The following is a 27,169-nucleotide window of genomic DNA, read 5'->3' on the forward strand; positions in this document are numbered from 1 at the left end:
AGGGGTGAGGAGCGAACTGCTGTATGTTTGTTTTATTAAAATGCTCCGAGGTCTAGTCCCGCCCCCCTTTTGCAAGAGTGAAACTGATGATTTCTCCAGCTCGCGAGGAGAGTCAGCGGTTTGGGATTATGAGGGAGGGAGAGACGGAATGAAAGGCAGCGCGAGGCAAAGGCACAGGCAAGGACAAAATAAAGGAAAAAAGGAAGGCAAGAGGTACTTCATCGTTCGCGCTGCTTAGAATCCCGTGCTCGGTTTTTCCCTGCCACCCCCACCTCCCCTCCCAACATCCTTCCACCATTCCCCCCGCCCCCTGCTTTTTTTACGCGATGTTTCAAAGGCTGTGAGCGGCTCTCCTTTTCCCATTCGTCTTCTGTCACTTCCTTCCTGGACGCAGTTTTCTGGACGAGTCTTGTTACTTTTAATCCGGCCGGCCGCTGAGAGCCACTTTCTCCTCCTCCTCCTCCTCCTCTTCTTCTTCCTCCTCCTCCTCCTGGTCCCCCTCCTTCGAGCAGCCTGGGCGCGCGCGAATGCGCGGCCCCGCGCGCGCCACCCCCGCGCGCACTCCCTCCGCTCGGGCACACGCACATCGTCTCCAGCTCTCTGCTTGCTCGGCTCGCAGTCACAGACACTTGAGCACACGCGTACACCCAGACATCTTCGGGCTGCTATTGGATTGACTTTGAAGGTTCTGTGTGGGTCGCCGTGGCTGCATGTTTGAATCAGGTGGAGAAGCACTTCAAGGCTGGACGAAGTAAAGATTATTGTTGTTTTTTTTCTCTCTCTCTTAAGAAAGGAAAATATCCCAAGGACTAATCTGATCGGGTCTTCCTTGCTGTAAGTACCTCTGACATTTCTCGAGAAAATAGAAATAGCCTGGGTATTGTCTCTAAAATCTGCATCAGTATATTCCCCGGCACTGGGTCTATCCCTGTGCCTTTTTGAAGGCTGAAGTTGAGGCTTCTTGTGCATTCTTTTCCTTAGATTCCATGATTTCCACGTCTGTTGCTGAAAGTAACTTTTTAGATAGTCTTATCCGTTTGCCATCAGTTATTGAAATCACTCCTGACTCGTTCTTGTCACACCAATGTGTTTAAAGTTTCATGAAGTTAGTTCACATCATTAGCATGTGTGATATGGTGGAGCGTGTGGAGCCTGGTAGATTTTAATATTTCAAAGAATGTTCTGTGACCTTGAAGTACATGCCTTAAGAACTGGCCGTTAGTTCACTGTGGAAAGATGCTCCTCGGAGTCCCCCCAAAGACTCTGATTTGCTTTGGGTTATGCTTCTGAGCCGCTAATTCTTGGGATTAGTTTGAGCTGAAGCATGGCTGTCTGTCAGAATACACCTTTGTGCATCTCATACATACCCTTACCAAAGTGCTGGCTTGATAGAAGGCTTCTTAATTGGTGTGGACAAAAAGTAATACCCTGGCCATGGTAGTCTATACATTTCACAATTCATGTTGGGGTTTCGGTGTATGCAATTGCTGTTTAGGTCAAGTCAAGCACATAGCTGTTTAAAAACAAGGTTAAATCACTTAAATCGCCTTCTGTTTAGACTTTGGATGAAAGTTACCAAACTCAGTGGTAAAGTTTGGAACAAAGCAAGTATATATAAACACGGCAGGCACATTGTTTATGGTATTATTAAATATTATGCAAGTATTTAAATTATTACTAATGTTATCCGTTTCCCAGAATATGGCTATTGATTCTTAAAGGAAATTTTATATCTCAAGCATTTGTGACTGTTCTAGGTCCAGTAGTTATTTTTTGGGAAAACCTTTTTTTCTTCAAATTTTAGGAATGAGTGTCTTTTGTATAAAATACCTTTATATGTGAATGCCGACAGTATAATAGGTAGAATCGGGCTCTCTGCCAGTTCTGTAAACGGTCCTCAGTGGAGAATTGCTTTGACACAAAGTGGTTTTTACTATTGTGAATCTGATACTAACTCTAATAGTAACTGTCTTGTGAAATGGCTAGTGACTGCATATATTTTCTAAGTGCTATAAAGGGAACTCCAGCCACCTCATTATACCAGTCAAAAAGAGTGACCAGCCTCTTTTTCACTGGCACCTTGCAATGGAATTGTGGTTGCAGAGTAAAGATGTTTATGTAGAGTATAATAACTTCAATCCCTAGAGACTTGGTAAGACATGGAAATGTGACCACCTGTGAAGCCCGTTTAACCTCTGAATTGCATACCAATTTTAGCTTTAAATAGATTAACAATCTCCAATTTAAAACTAAAACATCTTATTTAATTTTTTAAATAATGTCAGTTTTGGCTAGTCTTTGAAAACATTCAGATGTACCAGTATGGCACAAACAGTATTTTTGTTTCTCCATCAGTTTTAGTTAAATATAATGCAATTAAGAAACCATATTATTGTCTTAGTGTATGCATGAAATTATTTAAGTTAAAAGAAGTAGTTCTAAAGCAAGTGGTTCAGAACTTGACAGGTAAAATGAAGTGTACCTATCTAATATCCTTTCTGAAGAGGAAAAAAAATCTCTAAAATATCTCATTCTGTTTGTAGGAAAGTACATTTGGCTATATATTAGACTACTAACTCAATTCTAAAAGTTTTTGTCAAAACACACTTTAAACTCAATATTTGTTTAAAATATTGTCCCCAAGTCAACTTAAGGAGACAATAGTTGGCAGTTATCTTTACTTCAGGTTTTACTAAACTTTATAAAAATTACCGGTTTTTTTACTAACATAATTCACACAACTTTGGAGTATCTGTGGCATATTTTCCAGACTTCTTACTAAAGACAGTATTTTACTTCATTCATTAATTACACTATTTGTATTCTGATTGCTGTATAAGTATGTGGAATATAGTGAAAGACAATATTGAAGATGTAACTTTTATTAAATAATAATGTTTCTTTGGTTTAAATAAAAAATGAGTACTGTATAATACAAAATCAATTTTCCACCTTTCCTAAGCTGTTCATACTTTAAAAGTATGCAATTACATATATTAACTTTTCAGAATAGAAACACATTAAATACAGGAGATTTAAATAGCAAGAACTTGACTGCATCTTGCCTCTTTTCTTCTTTGTAAACATATTCAGTTTTCAAAATTTGGGGAAAGTGGCTCATTCCAATAGGGAAAAGGGCTATCTCAGGATTCAAAATCGAATCCTGAAAAAGCAGGATGTTTTATATTTTTCAGATTTCTATGACTTTCTTCCTTGGCGCTCACTTTACCGAATCAATAAATTGCATAACATTACAACTGTATCTTTCTAATAAATGATTTATTGTATTTAAATTTATTTTATAAAAAACTGAGCTAAATAACTCCTTGGCCAATGTTAACATTATATTTCAAAACTTTCTTCTGTTCATTGTAGTATATTTTGTGGTTTTATTTCCCAACTCTACATGCGGTATATTTTGAGTCTATGAAATCTCAGAAAGTGACAAAAATGGGGAAATATCTGTGCAGCAACACTTGTGCTACATAACAATAAAAAAATAGTTATTAAACAGAGAACCCTGGCTTCAGGGACATGCTTCAAAACAACATGGGAAAATTTCATATGCAGTAAAGGGTCACAGAATGGACTTTAAAGAGATTATTAATAAAGTTCTACATTTTTTCAAAAGCACATCTTCTGATAAAGCACCCTGCAAATTAATATCTAAAACTTATAAAAATGCACATATTCATTTTATGAATATAGTGACTGGCTGGACACAATGAAAAGATTTAATCACTGATGATCAGTCTGTGTGCTGTATGTGGAAGGATAGGTGATTAAGATCCCCGTCCTCAGCACTGTACCTTAATCTCATGGGCGCGTGGACTGCCTTGCACTCAGTTAAAGCCTGACTGTTCACCGAGATCTGTCATCTTTAGGAAATCAAACCAGATTACAGAGGCGATTCACAAAACCAGGAGCAACAACAGAGTCTGTGCACCTTACAAAAGGCGGATTACCCAGTTCACGTGTTATTTTGATAGGTCAAAGATAAAAGCTGATTGTTGAGAAATGGCAAGACACTCCAATTTCAAATGATTGCTAGATAAGTATACCACAACCCTGTTGCTTCATCGTTATGAAGAGCCATTCAAACTGCGGAAAACTCAGTTTTCAAATGATAGGTTTTCAATAGTAAAATAAGAGAAAGCATGTCCTTTTTATACGTGTCTTCATTGCTTAAAGTTCCATCACTTCTTTATGAATAGACATCAAGTTCTGGCTGCTTATGCGAAGCAGTTATTATCAGGCTTAATTGCAGTAGATATTTTCAGAGCGTTGTAGATAGCACAAAACAGAATTTGCCAGAAATAAAATATACACTCACGGCATTGAGTAACTGAGTAGAAAATGCATAGTAGTCAGTAGCCATTATGTTATTCTGTTACAAAATATATTCTTCATAAAAATGTGTAATTATACAGTTATGAGTCCATACATTTGAAATTTATCTTGATAGGTGTTTATTTGCCAAATTACATTATTTATGAATATTATATAAAGATCATTCTTTACAACAAAATACGATGTTTTGAGAGTTTATTTCAGAGAATAAAGTTCAGTTTACATAATAGCATTTTGAAAACCCCAACTTCTTGCATATCCAACTCTACAGTAATTTCTTGCTTCTTTAAAAATTGAACTCCTTTTTTACCCAACTGATGCCTCCTAGTGTTTCACACAATAAAACACTAATGAGTCACCCATAAATGTAAACATTACATTTTCATTGCCAACATCTTCTGTGATACATAAAATTAATATTTATGTATTTAATTTTCTGTGCATTATAATAAGATAGGAACTTCTAGTGAATGAGATGTTTCATCTGAGTGGATTTGTGGCACACACTTGCAGGCTTTCTTTGACCATAACAATATCTTACTAAGTTTTAATAAGTTTATTACCTTCAGTTCCAGTTTATATATTCACTGTTTATATTCACCCTTATTCCAAGTGAAAAACATAGGCAGAGTAGCATAGCTTCCATTTTATAGGCCTGGAAATTATATAGTTGTGTTCATCCGGAAATGCCTGATGAACAAATTGCTAAGGGACTAACCATTTAAACACTAAAATATCTTAAAAGAGATATAAAATTTTGTCAATTCTGTGTCTTGAGACTTAGGGATTTCTTTTTTAAAGTGGAATAAAGAAAAAGAGGGTTTAGAAAAAAAAGTAAAGATAAATGCACAGATTCCCACAAATGTAGAGTATACTTTATTAGAGAATAACAAAATAATACTTGCCTTGGGAGTATATTATTCTACATAATTGAAGGAAGACTTATTAGAACATAATGACCAGAAGATTGTCTTCATGAGGTAGAAGTTAGTGGATACTAACTTTGGTGTGAGTTTTCTGTCATTTGGATGATAAGCGTAGACTTTCAATATTCTTGCACATCTGTGATTTCAAACAGCCTTCTGACTCTGCTTACGAAGATGGATACTTGAGTTTCTGAATATTTTTTCTTTAAAATATTTATGAAAGGGAGGAGACATTCCCCTAATGGGTCTTAAATTCAAAGGATGCACTCAAAAACCTGTCGCATTTATGGGCCTCTTCCTGAGTCTCCATACAACACACACGTGCACAAAAATATTCAGATTTCTTCCATTAACACAAGTGTTATCAGCGTCCCAACTTTTAGACACTAAATGTAGTTCATTGCTGTTACCTATATACATGTGTGTCATTTAGTTCTCCTGATTCAGAACATACCACATTTTAACAATATTTAACTCTCATTTAAGATTTTCTGATTTGGTCAATAATACAGTGCTATTACAATTCTGTGCATGTTGGATTCATTTCAAAGAATGTAAGGGGGTGTATTCCTTTCGTTCAAGGAAGCAAACGTAGAAAGGGGTGGACCTTTCCCACAAGAGCCACATTTTGCCCCTTGGAGAATTGAAGCAAGTATGCAGTAAGTAAGTGAATAACAGCATGAGAAAAAACAATTTCTGATGGTCTGCTGTAGTCAGTAAGCAAAGGAAACTGTCAAGGTTTCCTAAAAGCAGTTATTGATAACGTTTCTCACACTGAATCGTGAAAAAAGTCTATGAAAGTGTTGTACTTTTAATATTTAACTTTTATAAAGTGTACTAGAATTAATTTTACTCAAAACAATTCAATAGTAACAATTTTATAGGTGAATTGAGATATAAAGGGATAAAGGGAGCTAGAGGCACCCGTTCCCTACCTCTCTCTCTTAAGAATAAGTAGATAGCATCAACGTTCTTATGTTTGTTGTTTTTCTGTGTGTAAATAAAGAAAATTCTATAACAAAGAGTACCATTGTAAAACATAAGATTCTAAAAAAAGATAATCCAAAAATAGTATCTCACATTTCTTTGTATTATTTAATGTTTACTGCAAAAAGTCACATTCCTATTAAGTATGGATAGTATGTGATACCTGTTATAGAAATCCATGTTTTGATTTCAAGTGATAATATAACATTCATTTGTCATCATCAGAATGCATTTGTTGTGCATTGTCATTATATTGCCCAAGTTAAATCTCTGTAATTATTTTTAAAATATAGTGGCTAGTGTAAACAAAGTTCAAAGTACACATAAAGAGAATCTTGAAGACATTATAAAGGAAATTGGTGATATTACAAGCGATAAAAACAGTAAACCTATTACAGGCAGATTTCTGCAGGAATCATTACTCTTTAATAATGCAGATGTTATAGAGACTTTATTAATTCTTAATGCTGTAAATTTGAAATGAATGGAGTAATGTTGTTTATCCTGCAAGTGGTTGCGATTCATGTACAATGACAATGCAAATCTTCTAGTAATGACTTAAATAAAGTACCTTAAACTTGTTTTTAGACACTGGAGAGCCTGATCTCTGAAGCAGTCCCTGCTGAGAACCTACTTTTTCCAAATAGCATCCTAAGCATGGTCTGGTTTTCTTCTTGTATCTTGTTGTCATAGATAAGATGCACATGAAGTCGTATAAATTGTTCTCAGATACTATGGATCTCTAGCATATTGCTTTTAAAAAGTGGTGGATATGCTCTTTTGGTAGAATGCAAAGTGGTTTTGTTTTTTTTAAACAGCCAACAACTACCTCTCCCTTCTTTTTACACGTCTATGATTCTTTCAGCAAGTTTAGAATGATAAGGAAGAGAATGCATCTTTCCCGGAACCCTGAAGATAAGCAGCTTTGATTTAGATGTGTTTATATACTTGCAAAATTAGAAAATAGATGCACTAATGTAAATCAGTAAGGACAGACAAGGAAATTAGTCTACTGCTTAATAGAGTAAACATGCTTTTTTTAACCTTCTAATTAATTGTTGACCATGCATAAGGTGTACAACCAAGGCTCATTATGGAAAACTGGTATTATTGCTTAATGTAACATAAGGGATTGGGATTTCTTTCAAGTAATTTTGAAGATGTGATTATTTAGCAGAAATATTCACTGGAGCATTTTATTTTTAGAAATCATGGTCACACAAGGAAGCCTTCATAAGACAGACTACCTAATTGCAGTCAAAAATCTGTTTAATGAATGAACACACACACACACACACACACACACACACAGAAGAACACACATTATAAGACTATAATGCCCCTATATTTTTCAATTTTTTTGCCATGTTCTTTATATATGAGCATAACGTGTGTGTCTAAGCAGATGTTTTAAGTTATATCCGTCATGTAGGTGAGTCTGTAAATGTCCCATTTAACTTAAATGGCTTTGTGGGAAGGTAGTTTGAGAAGTTTAAAAAGGGGGGAAAAAAACCCTTCTGTTACTATAGCTTTGGCTCTTTCTTTTTAAAAATAGTAATTATACTCAGGATGAAGAAAGTAAAATAAACTCTTTTAATTCTTTGTAACATCCAGTTTCTAAGGTAGAGCTCTGGTATATTTTTATTTCTGAATATTCAGGGCAGGTACTGGCAGCAGAGCTACAAAATGAAAACTTCCTGGCTGCAGACCAGATACAGTGCACAGTGCACAGTGCCACATCATAAACTTCCCCTCTCCTGTCTCGGAGTGATTTCAGCCCGAAGTCATGTCCTCTTTCCCCTGGTGTAGGCTAAGGAGCACAGAGGGCCTTCTTCCTGGGCAATCACTTTGGGAAAGGAAAAGCATAATGTTTCCCTTCTTTAACTTGGAAATTCAGCCTCCTAAATCACGAAGACATTAACTGCAATGTGAATTCAGCATGTTTCCATTTTCTTCCCGGATAGCAGTTGAGAATACATAAAACAATAGGTGTAAGATAGAAAATGAGACCTCTTCCCCACCCCCCTCCCCTTAGCACACACAGGCCCAATCAGATGTCTGTATTTTTGTGTTTTGTAGAGAAAAACTATAATGGTTTCTTTTCAATGAAGCCTGTGCATTATATTTCAGATATATTAGGTCATTTTGTGATGCAAATTAACATTGAGTGTTTTTTGTACTTATCTCAGGAAATAGCAATGTTCCACCACAATACAGGGCACTAAAGTCATTTTTATTGATAAACACACTTTTAATGATTGCAAGGTCAAAATACAGAGCACAAAGAGAAAATACGGGCTTTAGTTTTCAGATATGGTTTATCCTCTTCATTTGAAAGGTACAGTGTAAGTGATGTGCTTATTACCATACAAAATAAATCAACTTCCAAATATCTGCATTTACATTTGAAACTGTAGCCTGGAAAACTCATACTTCTCCTTGTAAAATAATGAGTAAAAAATTGTTAAAACCAGTCTTTAATTACCAGTGACATTTTTCAGTCGTTACCAATGTGATTTTTTAAAATCTTATTAAAAAATAATTTCTAGCTGCCATGGCTCCTTTCAATCAGTAGGAGAATTCTCATTTATGTGAAGTGTAGTCAAGTTATTGCCAGCACACCTTTCTAAAACTAGCCTTCTCTTACAGAAATATATTAAATGGGGCCTTAAGTAGAAATGTTACTGCGTAATAAATATTTGTTGCAACTTTATTTTTATACTAAATTATCGATTTAGCAGTATACAAATGGTGTATAAATGTTAGTTTAGTCATTAACCCACTAAACCAATTGTTAATTGCCTATATAAAATTTACCAAGTCAGACCAACAGTGAAATGTAATTTAATTTTCTCTTGGAAAGAGAGAAGAAAGATCATTTTAATTATGTTTAAATATCAAGCAACTGTTTTTCTGTGGATGCAAACGTTTCCTAATAAGTGTCAAGAAATTAATACAACTTAGATCTTAAAATAAAAATGTACTCCTAAGAGTATGATCACAATGGCCAATTCTTGGCAATAGGTGTTATGAGCAAGGATCCTACACCTGGCACACTTTCAAGGCTAATTAGCAAGGGGGAAAATGTTAAACTTTTTTTGCATATATTAATATACATAGGAGTCAGTAATTTTTGACATTTATTTCTTACAAAGTTAGACATTCTATTTAAAAATTCAGATTCAACCTTTAAAACTGCTTTTATTTAGAATATGGTACAAGACTTCTTTATCGTCTTGGAATTCTCCGGAGCTATGGGATAATTTGAATCATTACCACTCAATAAATATTGTTAGATTCATTGTAAAGTTCCAGTTGTTTAATGTGTACTGGATAAAAATTTTTAACTAGAAAATGGATTTTTCTTGCTATTTAAATATTATAAAACTATATACCTGGTTAAAACATGAATCTCTTGGAGGTTCCTGTAGTAGGTAATTCTCTGGGCAAGAATTTAAAATTTTTTAACTGTTAACCAATAAATTACCAAGTACTGTACTTTTTTAAGGTGCCTGATTTTTGTTCACATTTGAAGAACCTCGTTAAGTTGTTGGGTGGTCTTTAAGGAAAGGTTTTGTGGTCCAGAAAGTAGATCTTTTCAGCCGTCTTCTCTAACAGTTAATATGTTTAAAAGGTATAAATCCAGACCTAATTCCATCAGGATTTTTTTCTTAACTGAATCAAACCTAATAAACCTGGCTATTAAAAAAAAGAAAAAATAATATCCATTTGTTCATTTCTTGTATTTATCCAGAGACCACTTAGCGTCTGTATAGGTTATAGGTTAAGGAAATAATTTTGACTACATCTTTCTCTTCTTTCAATGATGAGCTTTTCTCCCCTTACATAAACCAAAAAGAAATTCCCCCAATGACATTAAATAGATTTGCAAAGGGCCGGGTAAAATACTCAGTCCCATTGCTTGTTTCCCTGTGGCCCTTTGGTTGAAATGAATGGACAGTGCCCTTTCTAGGACTGATCTTTCTTGAGTTAGAGTGGGCGCTGTGTGCTTTTTTTCCCCCCTTCTCTCATTTTATAGCTTCAAAAATCAAAGAATTCTTTACTTCCTCCTTTCTTACCTCAGTTTTAATTGTTTTTGGATTCTCTCCTGAGTTCCCATCTTGCTTCAAAATATTTGGTATTGTGAGAAAGCAAGTGCACTTTTAACTGTTTTGACTACACATGTGAGATCATAGAATTGTTTCAGGTGTGGACTTCTCTCCTTACACTTGAGAGATTGATGTGGTTCATCGCAGCACAATGCTAGGTCATGAAAGACCTCCAGACACTGATCTTGAAACGGCAAAGGCTTCAGGATGATGTCTTTGTAAGGAAATGCTGACAGCTTTAGAGTCAGTGGATGGTACATCCACAGCAAAAATGCACAGCATTATGAAGTCTCAGGAGGGGTTACAGTTATTAGAGTAGTTGAACCAAGCTATGGCTTTCATGATGTTCTGTGAAAACATCACATAGGGCCAAAAGTTCAAGGTGCATGTGCACATGTGTGGCAGAAAGGCGGGAGGTGAAGAGGGGGAATAGGAGAAGGAAAGCAGAGAGAGAGAGAGACAAAAAGCTTGAGAGGCTGAGGATGACTGCAAGAGAAAGAGAATATCAGTTCTTTTTATTGGCACGTATAAAAGAGTTTGATGACCCCATCACCATACTTAATATCATTTCTTTAATTATACATATGTGTGCTATTAGACAAAGTGGCCCGTAAGAACAGAGAGGAATGGTTAAGAACAAAGACAAAACTGGGTTCAAAATCCTGCCTCCTATTTACTGGCTAGTGACTTTAGGCAAATTATTTAACCTCCAGAAGCCTCAGTTTCAGCATCTGTAAAATGGGGATAATAATACCACCCACCTCTTAGAGTAGTAAGGGTTAAACAGGATAATACATATAAAAACACAATGTAAGTGATCAGTAGTTAGTAAATTATTATCATAGCACCATACATTATTTTAATTATTTTATCTTCCTGCCAATGATGATCACTTAGAAATGCTTGATGGGATAATTATTTTGATTTTTTTGTCAATAATAATTTCATACCATTGAAATTGGGTCACTTTCAGGGCAAGGCTCTAATTCTGATGCGATGGTAGGCCAGTGCTAATGATTGCTAAGTACAATATATTTTTTCAAGAGCATCAAAACATTTCACAGAATCAGATGTTATTAAATAAATATCATATTGTTTTTAGAACCATAAATAGAACCAAAAAAAATAATTTCATCTATAAGTTTTAGAAGTCATTCATTGAAATGTCAGAATTCCAGGTAGGTTATTGCTTAGTTTTAATAAAAGTTCAGTTTGGAGGAAGCGTTTGATGTACATAGAATTATTAGGTAGTTTTAATAGTAACAACAGCCTCACCAAGAGTTCTAAAGGTTTTTTCCCCCTTACATTAGTATTATCAGCTTCTGAAGGATACATTAGTATTCCTTATTTTTCTTATTGCATAATTTTGATTATGTAATTTATGAAGGATGAATGTTGTTTACTCATCTTTCTATTCCTTCACAATCCCTCTAGCATATAATAGGTATTCTATAGCTATTTGATGAATAAAGTAATGAATTATATTTACTAGTAAAGGTAAAATGCATTTTCTATTTGAGTAGTTAAAAAGTAAATAGCACTCCCATTGTCCTTTTTCATTTTCCAGATTTGAGGGATTGTTCATTTGAATTATAGTTTTATCAAATTTCAGATTCAAATTATGTTAATTTGGGTATTTTTCTTCATGTGAGGAGAAATAGAAAGGCGTACAGAAGATGCAGAATTTTACCTGAGGATTGTACCTTTTGATAACACAAATAAATTTAGGTAAGATATGGATGAAAATGAGGGCTATTTCTGGTCTCAAGAGTCCGTTTAACTACCTTTTTGTCACCTTTTATAGTCCCTTAATTTCTCAAAGAAATTCACATTTTGGATGACAGGTTATGTTGATGAGGTCGGCCCAGTGTCGACAGCCTGTGGAGCTGCGACGATTTGAAATAGTTCTCAGGCTCTGGAATAATGCCCCTCTCGTGTGCACCTCACACTCAGCTTTCTCTCCTAGCCCTGTTTTAATGCCTAGCTAAAGAGTGCTCAGTGCAAGGAACACTTTCACAGTGGACTTCCCTATGGTAAAACAGCGTGGACAGCTCCCAACACTGCAATCAAGGATGCCTCTAAAAACTTTAATTTAAAAATAATAATAATAATAATAATAAGTCTGCATGATGATGATGGAGCCCTCTAAGGCACATGGGCTTCGAGAATTATTCCCATCTGCAACCCCCTCCCCCTGCTTAGTAGCCCTTTCCAGGGTTATGATTGCTGGAAAATGGCTGTTAATCACCAGATTTTTTTTTTTTCTTGACTGCAGCTGCTTCAGTCAGACTACTAATCTATTAAACAACTTGGTCTTCAGTTTAAAATTTGCATTGTATACTGTATAGAATAAATTTTCATTGTAATCAGAGCATCCAAGAGAACTTCCTGATATGATTTATAGAAGCACATTTGTTTTTATGTATGGACCTCTCTAGTGCTATTGAGCCAACTGTTTAAACAATACTGTGGTTGATCAGCATTAAATAAAATATTGTAGCACTATTGAGTGCAAGCAGCATTTACAATAGTCACATTTGCAGAATATTTGAATTGTGGCATCTCTAGCACGCGGCAGTATAATACCCACATAATTCAAAACTTAACCCAGATATTTAAAATTTCACTTGAACCTGAAAGGGTTTTTGGAAGTTTAGCGTTCTTGTACCAGACTGTGGTACAGTGGTTTGGCCTCTTTTTCTACCTTAATGCTTATTACATTTGCCATAATTTGAAAAAATAATCCAAAACGCGAGTCAATTATTTAGTGCTAAGAGAGGACAAAACACATCTAATTTACAAAGGACCCTTTTAAAATACATTCTTATATGTAAAATTGACAGGCTACAAGAGGTGGTTGGATGAAGTTCATCATGTTGGAAAGAATGTTTCAATTAAAGTTGAGCACTTTCTCTTCCAGGTCTTTTTTTCTCCATTTTTTATTTGCTGTGCCAAGGTATCCATGTGCGTTTTTCCACTGTCATCTGGCTCATTCCCAGCAGATGCACACAATCTGTTCTGCTGTCACTAACAGGGTTCGGTTTATGAAAAGAATGTGTCAGAACATGCCACTATAGTCACTTTTACAGGTTTTTTTTAAAAGAGTAACTGAGAATATATGCATTGCCCTAGTTTTGTACTCAGCCTTTAAGAAATTTCTAAGAAACTTTTATAATTGTCTTGGACCAAAAGCTTTCCTCCAAACATGTTTTTGACCAAATATTTACTTTCCATTAAAAATAAAAATTTAAAAGTTCACAAACATCTTTTGATGGTGGACAAAATGTATTGTATTTAAATTTAAGACTAGATTTTTATAGGAATGTTTAAATAAACCAAAGATTTTTGCGAAAAGTCAAATTTCCAATTATGAAATTTACTTCATAATCATTAAACATACCTTTTACTAAAAACAAACCTTTCCTACTCAAATCAAGGCTTTATTTTAAAATATTGTGATATACTATTTAGGGTATAGTCGTAAATACCAATTATTTGACTTCATAGGTAATATGGTACCCCTTAAGTCTTTGCCGCATTAGTAAATTAAACCAAAAGCAGTTAAACTATCTTCTCCTGTATGGAGACACTTGATAAACTGTACTCTTTTAAAATAATGTGACATTTTTCTTTTGTAGATTTTCACATTTTAAAAGCATAATAGGTAAATATTTCTGAACTTAATATTTATTTATTTGGGTGTTTCTATTCGTATCAAGTATTCTAAATAAAGATTCAATTTTTTGTTGTCTTCATAGAAAACAATTTCTCTGGTTTTATATAAATAAAAAAAAATTCAAACAACAGAACCCTGCATTCATTTCTGAAATGATGAGCTTAATAAGTGAGCAGCATTTGAAATTTTAAGTATGTGTACCAAGTACATACTGTATATATATGCATATGCAGATAGATAGTGGACACATTTACATTTTGTATGCAGATCATGGTATTTAAATGTCTCCCAGAGTTGAAGATTTTAAAATGTGCTTAAGTGCTAATTTTAGGTTTTTAAAACAATTTTTGGTATGAAGAACAACTCAAGAGTTTAGTAAAATTAAGCATTTTTAATCAATGTTATAATTCATGTGAGCTACAAATGAAGATTTAGAAACTATATTAATGAGTAATCATATACAAATTTACCATTAATTATATATATTTATGTCAGAAAACTCAGATTTCTGCATAAAGGAAATTTATGAAATAGGTTTAAAGGCATAATTTCTGTCAGAAAAATGTTCTGATTATGATATATTGTCACATAAACAACTCAAGCAGCATATGAGTATATTAAGAGACCTTTTTGAAATAACTCTGTGCATTTTATCAAGAAAATAATTTAAATGGACCTTATTGGCTCTGTTGTCTCATCATATAGATTAATTGCTAAATTGTCTTTCTAGACTTGTATCAAATGATGGTTATAATGATTTCTTAATACCTAACGAAAGATGAATTCTTGTTCAATATATTTCAAATGAAGAAATGTATACATGTCTGTCGTGAGTTGATTTTGTAATGTTTCTGATGACGTGAACAGGGCACATATATTTAAGATGAGTGATAAAGAACAGCTCTGGAGTTCACTTTTTCTTGCCGATATTTTAATTGGTCCATGACTTTATGTGTCAGATAACTTTACTTTTTAATTAGTCTATAGATATTTGAATTGTTTAGTTTTTTTAATCCTGAATATTTGCTCTTGGGATAAAAAGGTGAGACTACACCAACAATCACAGGTGATGAACTGAAAAAATATTTGGTTGAAACCCATGGGATATCAGAGCCTTTTACTCCTCCCTTCAAAGCCATCGGCAATGGGGTGGGGGAGAATTGCCGCAGTACATTACAAGATAGTAGACTTAGCCTTGCTAATTTATTACTGCCAGTATTAGGGGAGGAGTCACAGGGACTAAAGAACAGCCAGCATCTCTTTTTTTTTTTTCAAAGTTTTCATCCTCATTACTAGGTAGCATATTGGTTTTTGGTTTTTGGGGGTTTTTTTAATTAAAGATTATTGGGGTGACAATTGTTAGTCAAGTTACATAGGTCTCAGGTGTACAATTCTGTAATACATCATCTATATATCACGTTGTGTGTTCACCACTCAGAGTCAGTTCTCCTTCCATTACCATGTATAAATAAGATCCCATTTACCCTCATCTACCATCCCTCTATGCCCTTACCCTCTGGTAACCACTAAACTGTTGTCTGTGTCTATGAGTTTTTGTTTCTTCATTTGTCTTGTTCCTTTGTTGTTTTCGGTGTTATATACCATGTATCAGTAAAATCATATGGTTCTCTACTTTTTCTGTCTGACTTATTTCACTTAGCATAATAATCTCAAGATTCATCCATGTCTCAAAATCACCATTTCAAATTGTATAGTCAAATTGTAGCAAAGGAAAAGAACAACCAGAATCTTTTCCTTTGCTACAATTTGAATATACATGACACCATTTTGAAACAAAACTCCATAGGCAAACTTGATTATATTTATCCTGAATGACTAATCCTCACAATCCTCTCTATTTATCACCCAAAGTGTTAATACAATCCTAAATTTCACTGGGGGAAGAAAAAGGCTTTATCCTCTTAGTGAGATTCACAGAACTTAATATTTGCAAATATGGTTTGCATTGTGAAATATTTTTAAATACCAGATCTTCTAAAAAGGTAGGCACTTTAATTTTTAATGCCTTATAATGACATCAGTTTTTTTTTCCATAATTCCATTTTTTAAAATTAAGGGAAGAGTCATTTTGAAACTTGGAATTTTCCTTGTTCTCTAGCGTATGAACGATGGAGCCAGTTTATCTCAAAAATACTTTTTAAAAAAAAACTTTTGCCAGTTGCCTCATTTTCCAACATGGGTACCACCCTCCTTTGTGGTTGGGAGGTAATTCTTTCTTTACATTTGCTTAGTCATAGGTCTTTTTGGAGCAAAGACAGACAATTTTTGTGAAGCTGTCCCCAAAATATGTATTATTCATAGACTACGAAGCCCATCAAAGAGTCTCACTGCACGAGTAATGATAGGTTAGACTGTAGTGACCAGAAGGCTCTCCACTCGGCTTTCTTTTGGGAATTTAAAGACAGTGGTATCCTTTTTCCATCTGCATCAACATATGTTGACCAGTTGGTTTTCAATTCTTGCTGGCTTAGTAGTTAGAAGTAAGACTGATCTTCTAGAAATATGATTGATACTTGCAACTATGACTTAGGAATTTTACGTTTATCCTACATCACTACTCAAGATATCTCTACTAATTCTAATAAACTTTTATGATATGTGTAAAAACTTGCAATATTAATTTGAGAGTATTATTAATTATAGCTATTTTACATGACAACAATCCCAGCTAACATTTTTTGAGAGCTTAATGTATATTTAGGTACTGTTTGTTCCAAGGGCTTAAGGCTTTTAATGTATTAACTCATTTATCCCTACAAACCAAATGAGAGAGGTGCTGTTACACTCCCCATTTTACAGATGAAGAAGTGAAGCCAAAAAAAAAAAAAAGAAAAGAAAAAAGTTTAAGCGTCTTGCCTAAAGTTATCCACATTGTTAATGGCAGAGCTAGAACCTCAACAACCAAATAGTGGGTCTCAGAGTCCACTAAGCCAAAATCTCACGTACGTTATCTCAGCAATTAGATAAGAAAAAGGAAATGACTTAACTATAGAAACTTAATTTCACATGGCATCTTGGGGGGAAGTATTCAGTAACCCTAGAATCACATATTTAAAACTATGTTAGTGTGATACGTTAGTGTGGTTTTTAAAGATAAGTAAACAAATTCTTGGTCAATGATACCGTTCTGTATTGTTAACATGAAGGGCAAATTAAATATATATGTGAACATATATATTTTATCAACTATTTGTTAGAAATTCCTTTCAGAAGCAATGCCTTATGACTATTTGTAAAAATGCATTTTTTCCAGTTACAATATTAGCTTTAATTGAAATGTTAATCTAGTTAATCTAGTTTTATGTTATTTCTGTCTAGTGATCTCCAGTTTGCTTCTCACTTTTTGAGCTGTTTTACTTTTTAACTTTTACTTGCAGGAAACATAGTAATTATACAGTTTTAAGAATGTGAGTTGTATGACAGAGCATATATATGGATATTAAATGGCTTTCAAGAGTTATTCAGTTAATTTAATTAATACAGATGGATATTCTGGAGAATTTGAATTCAGGTACATCTTTTAACTTTCTCTTTGTTAGTTGAAAAAGAAACAACAAAACCGTAAAACCAGAGGTATATGTGAAATAAATACTAACAAGTTACAACAACTAGCTTTATATTTAAAAACTAGGAAATGTTATGTCAACTTGATTCAAATGCATGGCTGTTAGTTTTTAACTGAATATTTCTGTTTTGAAAATGGAAAAGGACCACTTTTAGAATTTTTACTATGAGAAATAGTATAAATTTTCTTTTCTTCTAATAAAGTTTTCTTGTTTTTTTTTTCTTAAAAATATTACTGTGCTCTTGACTAGAAGTGAGGACAGAGAGGCTGGTCAGAGGTCAAACAAGACCCAGATATTTATGAATTACCAAATGTATATGCTTTGGACTTCAAAATTAATAGCTACCATATCTTTAAAGCCATGGATTCCTTGCCAGATTTCCACAGTGAATTTTAGTAACTACATTTGGTTCCACTTTATTTTACTGTTGAAGAGAAGCAAATGCTTATTTGGATTACCGTGCAAACACCAAAATAACCTGTGTTCTCTATATTTAAAAATGCTTTTTTTTAGAAATGTGACTTGAAGATTTGTGAATTAGATGTGTAATTTGGAATTAACTGGCTTCAGTGATAAATGGCCTCTGTGTCACATTGCGGTGCCCACTGGCAAGGGGAGTTTTGAGTGTTTTATGCAACATTAAGTGCCACTGGTAGTGGTCAGTGTTCATTCGTCTCTTTCTAAGGAAACTGCTGAAACTAGTTATGTCTACTTCCTAATGTGATTTTGACTATGGTTATTTGAATTCGCTCTTTGGAACATTCCAACTGTAAAGCACACACTTAAGATTCCATAAAACACCAGATTTATATTTAGTGTCCATTTGAGTTCTAAATATACAGGAAACAAGTATGCACTATGAAGGCCTAGATTACCCAAAGACTTGAGAAGGAAGTCATAACTGTTCGCTAATTCTATAAAAGATAATTACATAAAGTCATTAGTAGTATTTCCAGAAGAAGTTTGTGATATAGCAAATATTGCATTTTGAATGACTTTTCAAAAATGTTGATCATCCATGAACTAAAATCAACTAACAGTTTCTCACAAATAGAATCCATTCAAATACTGTGAGCTATAATTGACTTTGGGTATGTGTTAAGTGACAGGGTCATAGGGATAGAATATTGGGTGTCTTTCGTGCAGCTAGTTTAGAGCAGTGGTTCTTCATCCTGGCTCTACAGGGAGCTTTTCAAAAATACTGAATCCAGGTCCCACCTCTAGATTTGGATTAAATTGGTCTGCCATTTAGGCCTTGTGGTTTCTTAAAGCTGCCTGGGTGATTTCAGTGTGAAGCCAGGATGAGAACCACTATTTAGAAAAAGACAAATGTGAATCTAGAACTTGGTGATACAACTCTGTGCATTTTGAAAGTTAAAGAAACAAGCATGTACCTTGAAAACTATCTTGGGCTCTGACCATAAAAACGTCTACTGCTGTTTCCCCAACACAACCCCTTTGGACATCGGCTGCAAATTTATTAATCAGTGAGTTCATTCACTAAGTGTTTAATGGGAGGTAGACGTTAAGGATACAAAAGTGAAAGATAAAGTTTCTGCCCCTAAGGAATTCAGTCTGATGAGGGTGATGAACATGCCAGATGCAATTGTGAATATAATGTAATGAAGGCTACACTGCAAGTATGCTGAAGGTAAAGTGGATACTTAAGTGATGGAATGTCCAGCTTTTTTGGGAGATGAGTGGCCTGGTCAGCCTTCCTTCAGTAGAAGAAAGGACACCTACAGCGAGCCTTAAATAATGAGTCAAATCCTGGCAGTATGCTGGAAAAGGGAAATGTTGGGGTTCGCCTCCCCTCTGAAAGCATAACAGACTTTTATGAGTTTTTACATGAACTGCCATACTCGTCTTCTCCACTTCGCTTCCCCATTTGGAGACCCTTCCCAGGCCTTGTCCAGGACTTTAGGGTAAGTTAAAGTTGGGGGCAACTGAGGAAGCTACGAGGACAGTACCAGCAGTAGGAAGAGTCTCGCTAATGCCCTTTCCAGTCTCTGGATGACAGAAATCCTCACTGTTAATGGGTCTCGAGGGAACTTGAAGGACTTGCCCCTCCTCTCGTCCCACTCATGCCCTGTTTCCTAGACACAGCTGAAAGGAAGGATGGCCTGATCCCTGTCCTCCCCTGCAATTCACTGTCTGGACAAGGGATGTAGAACAAGTTATGAACGAGGGAGAAGAGCACCCACAGTGGCATACCACCACAAAAATATACCATGGAGACTCAACTTTTATCGGTTACAAAGTTATTTTAAAAACTTCAAGTGGTATTTCTGGTTTTTTTCCTTGTTCTAAAAAAGCAAAAATAGATGAATAAAAGTACTTTATGGATGTCATACTCTTAGGAAAAGATCTTGTGTATTTTAAAATTACTCTATTAAAGGTACTCTAATAGAAGGGAATGACTCTGTAAAACATAACAAACTGTGGCCTTGAAAGATACACAGAATCCAAGAAACTGGAGTCATTCCTTCTGTTTTGCCGAACAGCATACTGCAGACATACATACACACACACACACACACACACACACACACACACACACCAAGTTCTCTGTGTATATCAGAAGATGAGAAAATAAATATACTAGTTCCACAAATTACATAGAAAAAATTCCATTATTTCATAGGCTGCCTTGGTATAAAATTAGGCACATCCAGTTTTATGTAAGCGGCGAGAGCGGGGTTAGATGGTTGTCTTAGTTACATAATGGAGTAAAATTCCAAGTCTGTAAACCAACTTTTCATTCCAGCTACTAGACCATGTTCCCTCCACAAACTAGAGTCTTCATTAAATAAGCCCAGTTTCTTATTGGGATGGACGAAAGAGAACTGGGCTGTGCTGTTTGCCTATATCATTTCCCAGTGACTGGAGTAGAGAATTAAATTAGTTATGAAAGACTGAGAACTTTGATTTAATGGTTGCCTTTTTTGGAAGTCATAAAATGTACTGAATTTGACCTCAAATAGATAATACATTAACACCACACATGCAATTAGAAAATTATCACCTTGAGTAAATTAAGTATACAGCATTGAATTCAATTAGTGTATTATTAGAGATTTACAGGTCAGTAAATATCATAAGGTGAGATGGATTTTTTTTTAATGCAACTGGAAACCCTCCAAAGATGCAATATGATCCAGGTGAAAACAAGTGATTTTAAGCCCTTGGAAGCCTTCAGTGCTGGTTTTGCAGGAAAGGAGCATATTTATTAGGACTATTTTATCTCCAAAAAGCAGAGCTTTCTATAATTGCAATATATAAATCTATTGAGAGTCAGCGAAGTTATCCAGATGAGTTTTTCTCTCACATAGCCAAGAAGCTCTTTGATGACAATCGGCTCATAAATGGATAGACTAGTAGACTTCAAGAACATACTACATCCAAATAAGATAATGCTATAACTGTATTAGAGTGTTATATTTCTAACATAGTTTAACACAGTGGATTCCAGATCTGGCTTCACATTCAAATTCTTGGAGAGCTTTCAAAAGATAACAATGCTGGGGAACCAGCTCCAATGATTCTGATTTCATTGATCAGGGATGGGTCTATATATCATTATTTTAAGTATCCCAAGGAATTCAAATGTGCAGTCAGGGTTAAGAACTTCTGTTAGCATTCAAAATCTTCAGAACTTTGAATTATCTTTGAACATTAAGGTGATGTACATAAGGAACATTAGGATTCTTTCCCTCCTCGCTATAAAATTGAGAAGAAAATAAATTGAATTCTTAAGTTATAACAGGGAAATTATGTCTTCCATAGAATCTTTCCTTTCCTAGTTTATGAGACCAGCTGTATCATTCCAGTCTCTAAATTATTAGCATTTCTAAATATGAAGTAACAGGGGAAGTGATGAACTTTATAAATAGCCTGCCTGAAATATTTGGCATGAGGGGTCAAGATGTAGGCGAAGCTGGAAAAAAAAAAGACGTTAGTTTGTGCATTAGCCAGAAGCCAACAGTTGTTAAATCCCCTAAATTTCCTTAAGGAAAGGAAGAGTAAGAATCCCTTTAAGAACATTTTTTTTTCCCCTCCCAATGTGTAGTCAGTAAAACCCAGAGGGGAAAAAAATGTACCTTTCGAGCCAAAATTAGGTCATGCCAACCACAGCAAATTGGAAGCTCTACTTAAAATGTAGTCTTGCAGGATTGCTGTGGATCATCTTAGTGTCACGCACGTGGTGGGGCTGACGCTTCCAGATCATGGCTGCGGGGCTTTGCTGAGCAGGCCAGCTCTGCTGACTGAGTCTGATCTCCCCAGCTAGGCTGCAGTCGGCACACAGACGTGACCGAAGGTTGTGTCTGAAACGTATGCTCTAGAATATGGCATTTTTTAAGGTGAAAAACAAATTTACAATTTCTTTAAAAAAAAAAACAACAACCCAACAAAGCAAGAAAACACAGTTCATTTTTTGTTTTATGATGGTAGCATAGAGGGGGAAAATATTAAAGGAAACGGAATGGACAAATTCAGCTGAGCGGCCAGCGTGCATGCCTTCCTGGTAATTAGGAGGAGGTTGCTCAAGAACTAACCTTGCCATTAAATTAAGAAAGAAGGAAACATACGAAGTAATAGTTTCCTTCATTTACTCACCTGTTCGCATTAGACGTGGCTGGGTGGTTCATTTTCCAGCCTTCAGGGATGTGGAAGAAAATTAGAATGCATTTCATTCATTTCATTGGCATTTATCATTATTAGAAAGTTGGATCTACTGTAAAATGCAAAATATTTCCATTATGTAAAAGAAACTGCTGCTTTTTTCCTACCTGCAGAGCTTAGCATTTCATTGATATTTCTGTTCATTATTTGAATGTTGAACTGGTCATAAAAATATAACTTATTTCCACTACATAAAGGAAATTTATACCCTTACCTACTTGCAGAAAGTATTTAATAAAATGATAAAGCCTGTAAGGTTTTAAAACTTTATTGTGGAATGCACTAGAGAACTTTATCAAGTTGTGTAAGGAAAGTATTAATAATGTCTGTTATAGTATCTCATGTGTTCTGTTCTCAAGGAAAAAAATCTTAAGTATATATTTTTTTTGGACACTACTGAATTTACTCCCATCAAAAAAAAAATCTCAAATTTTTGGACTTATTCCTAAATGATCACATATATTTGCAGCTGCGGGCATTTTCTCCATTAGCTTTACATCTATGTCATCTCTGAAAAAAAGTTTTTCTCCTCCAGAGCAACTTTCTGATGTGTACAATTAATTATATCTGTCTAGTTTCCAAAATATTGGCATCTCTTAGGCTGTGGTAGCAATGGATATATAATAGTCTATCTGCTGTGAACTGAACTGGGATCTTCTGTAGGAATTTGAAAAAAACTGCTTTCTTTCTGTTATAGAATACTGCATTCTTCAGTTACTTAATATAGGAACATTCATATGTTAAATGATATTCTCCTTGACTTTGCCTGCACGCTGGTTCTACATTCTCTGATAACACAGGAAATAAAAGACCTAGTTGGTACTGCATGAGGGCCTGGAAATACTTTACAGAGGAGAAAACAGTTGAGCTGGATCTTAAAGGAAGAGCTGGAATGTGTCCTGTCTTCTTGCTACATGTCTTGTCTTTTGAGTACAGACTGTAGCACCGCTGTGTATCCAATAACACAGTCACATCCCCAACACAAATAATTTGTATCCCAAAAGTCTGTTTTAAAATTGGGAAACCCAGGATTTAATTTTCATAGAAACTGTTTTTAAATGGTGGTTAACTTCTCACATATACCCACAAAAACCTTATTGTACAGCTACAATAAAAACAATTTTTTAAATAGTAGTACGCCATTCAGATGTTGTAATACAAATAACTGAATTAAATTGTTCAAAGTTTCCTTAACCAGTAATGCATGGCCAAAGTATTCTTTGACGTGGCAGGTGGAATTTTATGGAAATAACGAAAACAATTTCTAAGTTTCAAAATGTAGTCTACCACGCATAGACCTCAGAATCACTTTGTTCCTTCAAAGTGCAGGCTTCCCAGCACTACCTTGCTGGGGAGACTTTTCGACATAACATTTAGATGTTTATTGTTATTTGGGGATTACTGATTATAGATTGTAAGAATTCTTAATGTATAATTTCTTCTAAAAATAGCCTTTTCTGTTCCTTAATGCAGATATATAATAAGCATCACTCTAAATATTTATTAGTTATCGTTAGCTAACATGAAACATATGAGAAAGCGAATTCCCCAAGGTATAACTTAACAAGAACTACAGAAGAGGACAGGGGATTAACAGGCTGTGTGCATGGATGAGTGTGACTAAACTAGCAATAGGACTCAGGCAGTTGGGCTCCAAACTCCATACCCTTTTTGGCTACATTACGCTGCCTTCCATGATTTATAATAAACTCTTACTGGGCTACCTCCTCCGGGATGTCTCAGGCCAACCTTGAGTTTTATTGCCCATGTGTCCAGGCACATGGTTAATAGATACTTGCTAAATAAATGAACAAATGAGTTCTGCCATTCCCTTCCTTCTGAATTGTAATCTCTGTGGAGTCTTGTTCATTTTAGGACCCCCAGATATGCCTGGGAAAGTGCCTGGAACATATTGTAGGTGGTCTCTGATTAGAGAGCATGGTTCTTATATAGTGACAGAGAGCTGCTATCAGTGGCCTTTATTTCATTTTATATGCAGGTAATAGATGAATAATAATTCTTCATGTTTTAAAAATTGTATTTCTTTCCCAGATTTAGCCCCCCATGAAAAATTATCAGCCTTTGTGGTTCTTGTTTTTGTCATGAGTCAAAGGCATGAGATAATACTGTTGTAACTGATAAAACAATGTCGAAAGACACATTTATGAATCATTAAAAGGCAGTGTATCTTATTGGCCCTGGTTGGAATTCAACAGTCATCCAATCAATTTATATAAGTTGGGTATTTTTGTTTTGTGATAAGCATCTGACTACATTGATCTCTTATTCCTGTACATATATGAAGAATGAAGTACATTAAAAAGGATTTATATCTTTTCTAAATCCATTATGTAGACATCTAACAAAAGCTAACTCAAGCCTTTTATCTGTTCCATTTCTAGTTAGCATTAGTATATGGTGGGACTAAGAAAAACAAAATAGCGGTCAACTCATGAAGTTTTACTAGTCACTAGCAATCTTCATGATACGTTTTAATATTGTTATCTGAAAACGATAGTCATATTTATTTTGCATAGATTTTATTTATTCAGGCCATTTCTAATTACCTTTATCCATTTAAAGGATAGTGACGTATTGCTGTTTTCAATTTATTGAATGTAGGTAATGAAACATCTCTTCTCAGTGGTCCTAATGGAAGATAATTTGGCTACCAAGTGTACCCGCTATTTGATAATTGACTCTTTATTTGAGGGTGTACAAGTCCAGCCTGAAGACCTCATTTTCTATTAGGTACCCACCTCAGAGCTACTTAAAAACACTACATTCTTAAGAACAGCATACATGCCATTGTAATTGTCACTTGAAAAAATAATACCTATGATAAAAATCTTTGTTAAAATTTTTTGCTTGTTGTATAGTATACTCATTTCAAATGATGGTTAATACAACCGGAAAGCAGTGTTTAAATAAATTGAGCATTTCCTTGAATGCTCTTTCACAGGAATTGACTTTATAATATGATTCTGACTATCTTCTTTCATTATGTTGAATGTATTTTCTTTGTTTCAACTTTCCATCTCTACCACTGGTACATTTAAGTATATATTTCCTTATATTTATTAATATGAATAAAAATGGCTTTAAAATTAACTTTTTAAATTATATAGAGGAGATTTAAAATACATAGTAAATGGTGTGATTTTTAAATATAAATTTGACTCCGTTGAGAGTATTGAACACACTTCAACATACAGTTCTAAAATTGTTTTAATCATATATCTAAGAAGACACTAATAATCTATTGTTTGTCATAATAATACTAAGGAATATAGAGAATTCTGCATAAATCACTGCCATATACAATCACTTTTAGTCATTTAAATTTCCATTTGTCATTATGAAAATGTTGCAACCTAAAATAAAAATCCAGTTTGATAGTTTGCTTAAACAGATGATCTCCATCTTACAATGGTTTGACTTAAAATTTTTGGATTTTACAATGATGTGAAAGTGATACTCATTCAGTAGCAACTGTACTTAGAATTTTGAACTTTGATCTTTTCCTGGGGTAGTGATATGCATTACAATCCTCTCTCGTGATGCTGGGCCGTGGCACCAAGCCGCAGCTCCCAGTCAGCCATGCGATCACGAAGGTAAACAACAGGTACTCTACAGTGTATTTATTATTAGATGATTTTGCTTAACTTTAGGCTCATGTAAGTGTTTTGAGCACATTTAAGGTAGGCTAAACTATGATGTTTGGTAGGTTAGGGTCTATGCATGTATTAAATACATTTTCAGCTTAAGATATTTTCAACTTACAATGAGTTTATCAGGAGGTAACCCCACGTAAGTCGAGGAACAACTGTATTCTAAATTTCTAAAGCACTACGGATTGAGTCTGATTGTATTGGTTGCATTATAAAGCTTCAAATAATAATTATCCCAATACATTTTAGTACAGTTAGAATTCTTTTGGGGATGCTGAAAATAAATTTTATAATTTCAAGTACTTAGGAAAATATAGTCTATTCACATAATTATAAATGCATCAAGTATTTTAAATTACAATTATAGAGAACTGTACATTCATAAATATTAAATTTTTACACCTTAAGGTACCTAGCTGGTCAACTAGTTACCAGTATGTGAAAGTAATAACGTTGTTTTTTTATAGAATGTTAGCATTTAGAAGCTAAATATTAGTTGAAAAATTAACCAAATTTTAGCAGATAGATGTTCACACTGAGTGAATTCACTAACTATATCCAATGCTTGTTAAGACACATTGACTGATATCAAAATGTGTGAATGTTTACTGGAAGACAAAGCAGAGTCTTGGCACTAATGTAATAATGAAACAAATCAAAGTTCATTAAAATCATATTCTTCATTTAAAAAATTCATTATATATAAGTTCGTAATAATAGATAAACATATATGTATGTTTGCATATATGTCCAAGGGATCACCAAAGTCAGAGCAAGTACATGAGGCCTGGAAGTTAATACTTGCTGTTCTGTGTTCAAATGAAGCACATTCTGGATGTCATGACGTCCCTGAAGAGCAGTGGCTTTCTAAGGTCTGCTCCAACTCTGAATTCCTCCATTCTCTCCTCTACTTTGGCGGTTACTATTCATATGTGGTGTTCTTAAAGCAGTCAAAGTAGCCATCATTTTTCATTAAAATGTTGGATTCTTTGTCACAGGATGTAAAGGGCAGAGGCTGGAGTTGTATTGCCAACAACCCCAGAGCCACCACTTACTTGGGCAATAGAAGTCCTCGTTGACTCATTTTCCTCATATGTAAAATGGACGTAATAATGCAATAAGGTTGTTATGAGGAATGAGTGCATTAATATATATATATATATATATATATATATATATA

General features: G+C 34.6%; 1 protein-coding gene across 19 annotated transcripts in view; it reads left to right on the forward strand.

Annotated features, from left to right (window-relative positions):
* The window catches only part of MEF2C (myocyte enhancer factor 2C), a 185,430-nt gene that overhangs the window by 19,434 nt on the left and 138,827 nt on the right, over positions 1 to 27,169 (forward strand). For 3 of the 19 annotated variants that reach the window (XM_019641134.1, XM_019641131.1, XM_019641116.1), the window contains exon 1: positions 360 to 834. The exons of 4 other annotated variants lie outside the window; for them this stretch is intronic. The gene's annotated coding sequence lies outside the window, so the exon portion shown is untranslated. Of the gene's footprint in view, positions 1 to 91; positions 214 to 347; positions 835 to 5,858; positions 5,940 to 27,169 lie in introns of those variants that run through there. 12 more of the 19 variants (XM_019641120.1, XM_019641122.1, XM_019641119.1 and 9 more) reach the window with 9 other exon arrangements.

The sequence above is a fragment of the Hipposideros armiger genome, unplaced genomic scaffold (genome assembly GCF_001890085.2).
Source record: "Hipposideros armiger isolate ML-2016 unplaced genomic scaffold, ASM189008v1 scaffold_57, whole genome shotgun sequence".
NCBI lineage: Eukaryota > Metazoa > Chordata > Mammalia > Chiroptera > Hipposideridae > Hipposideros > Hipposideros armiger.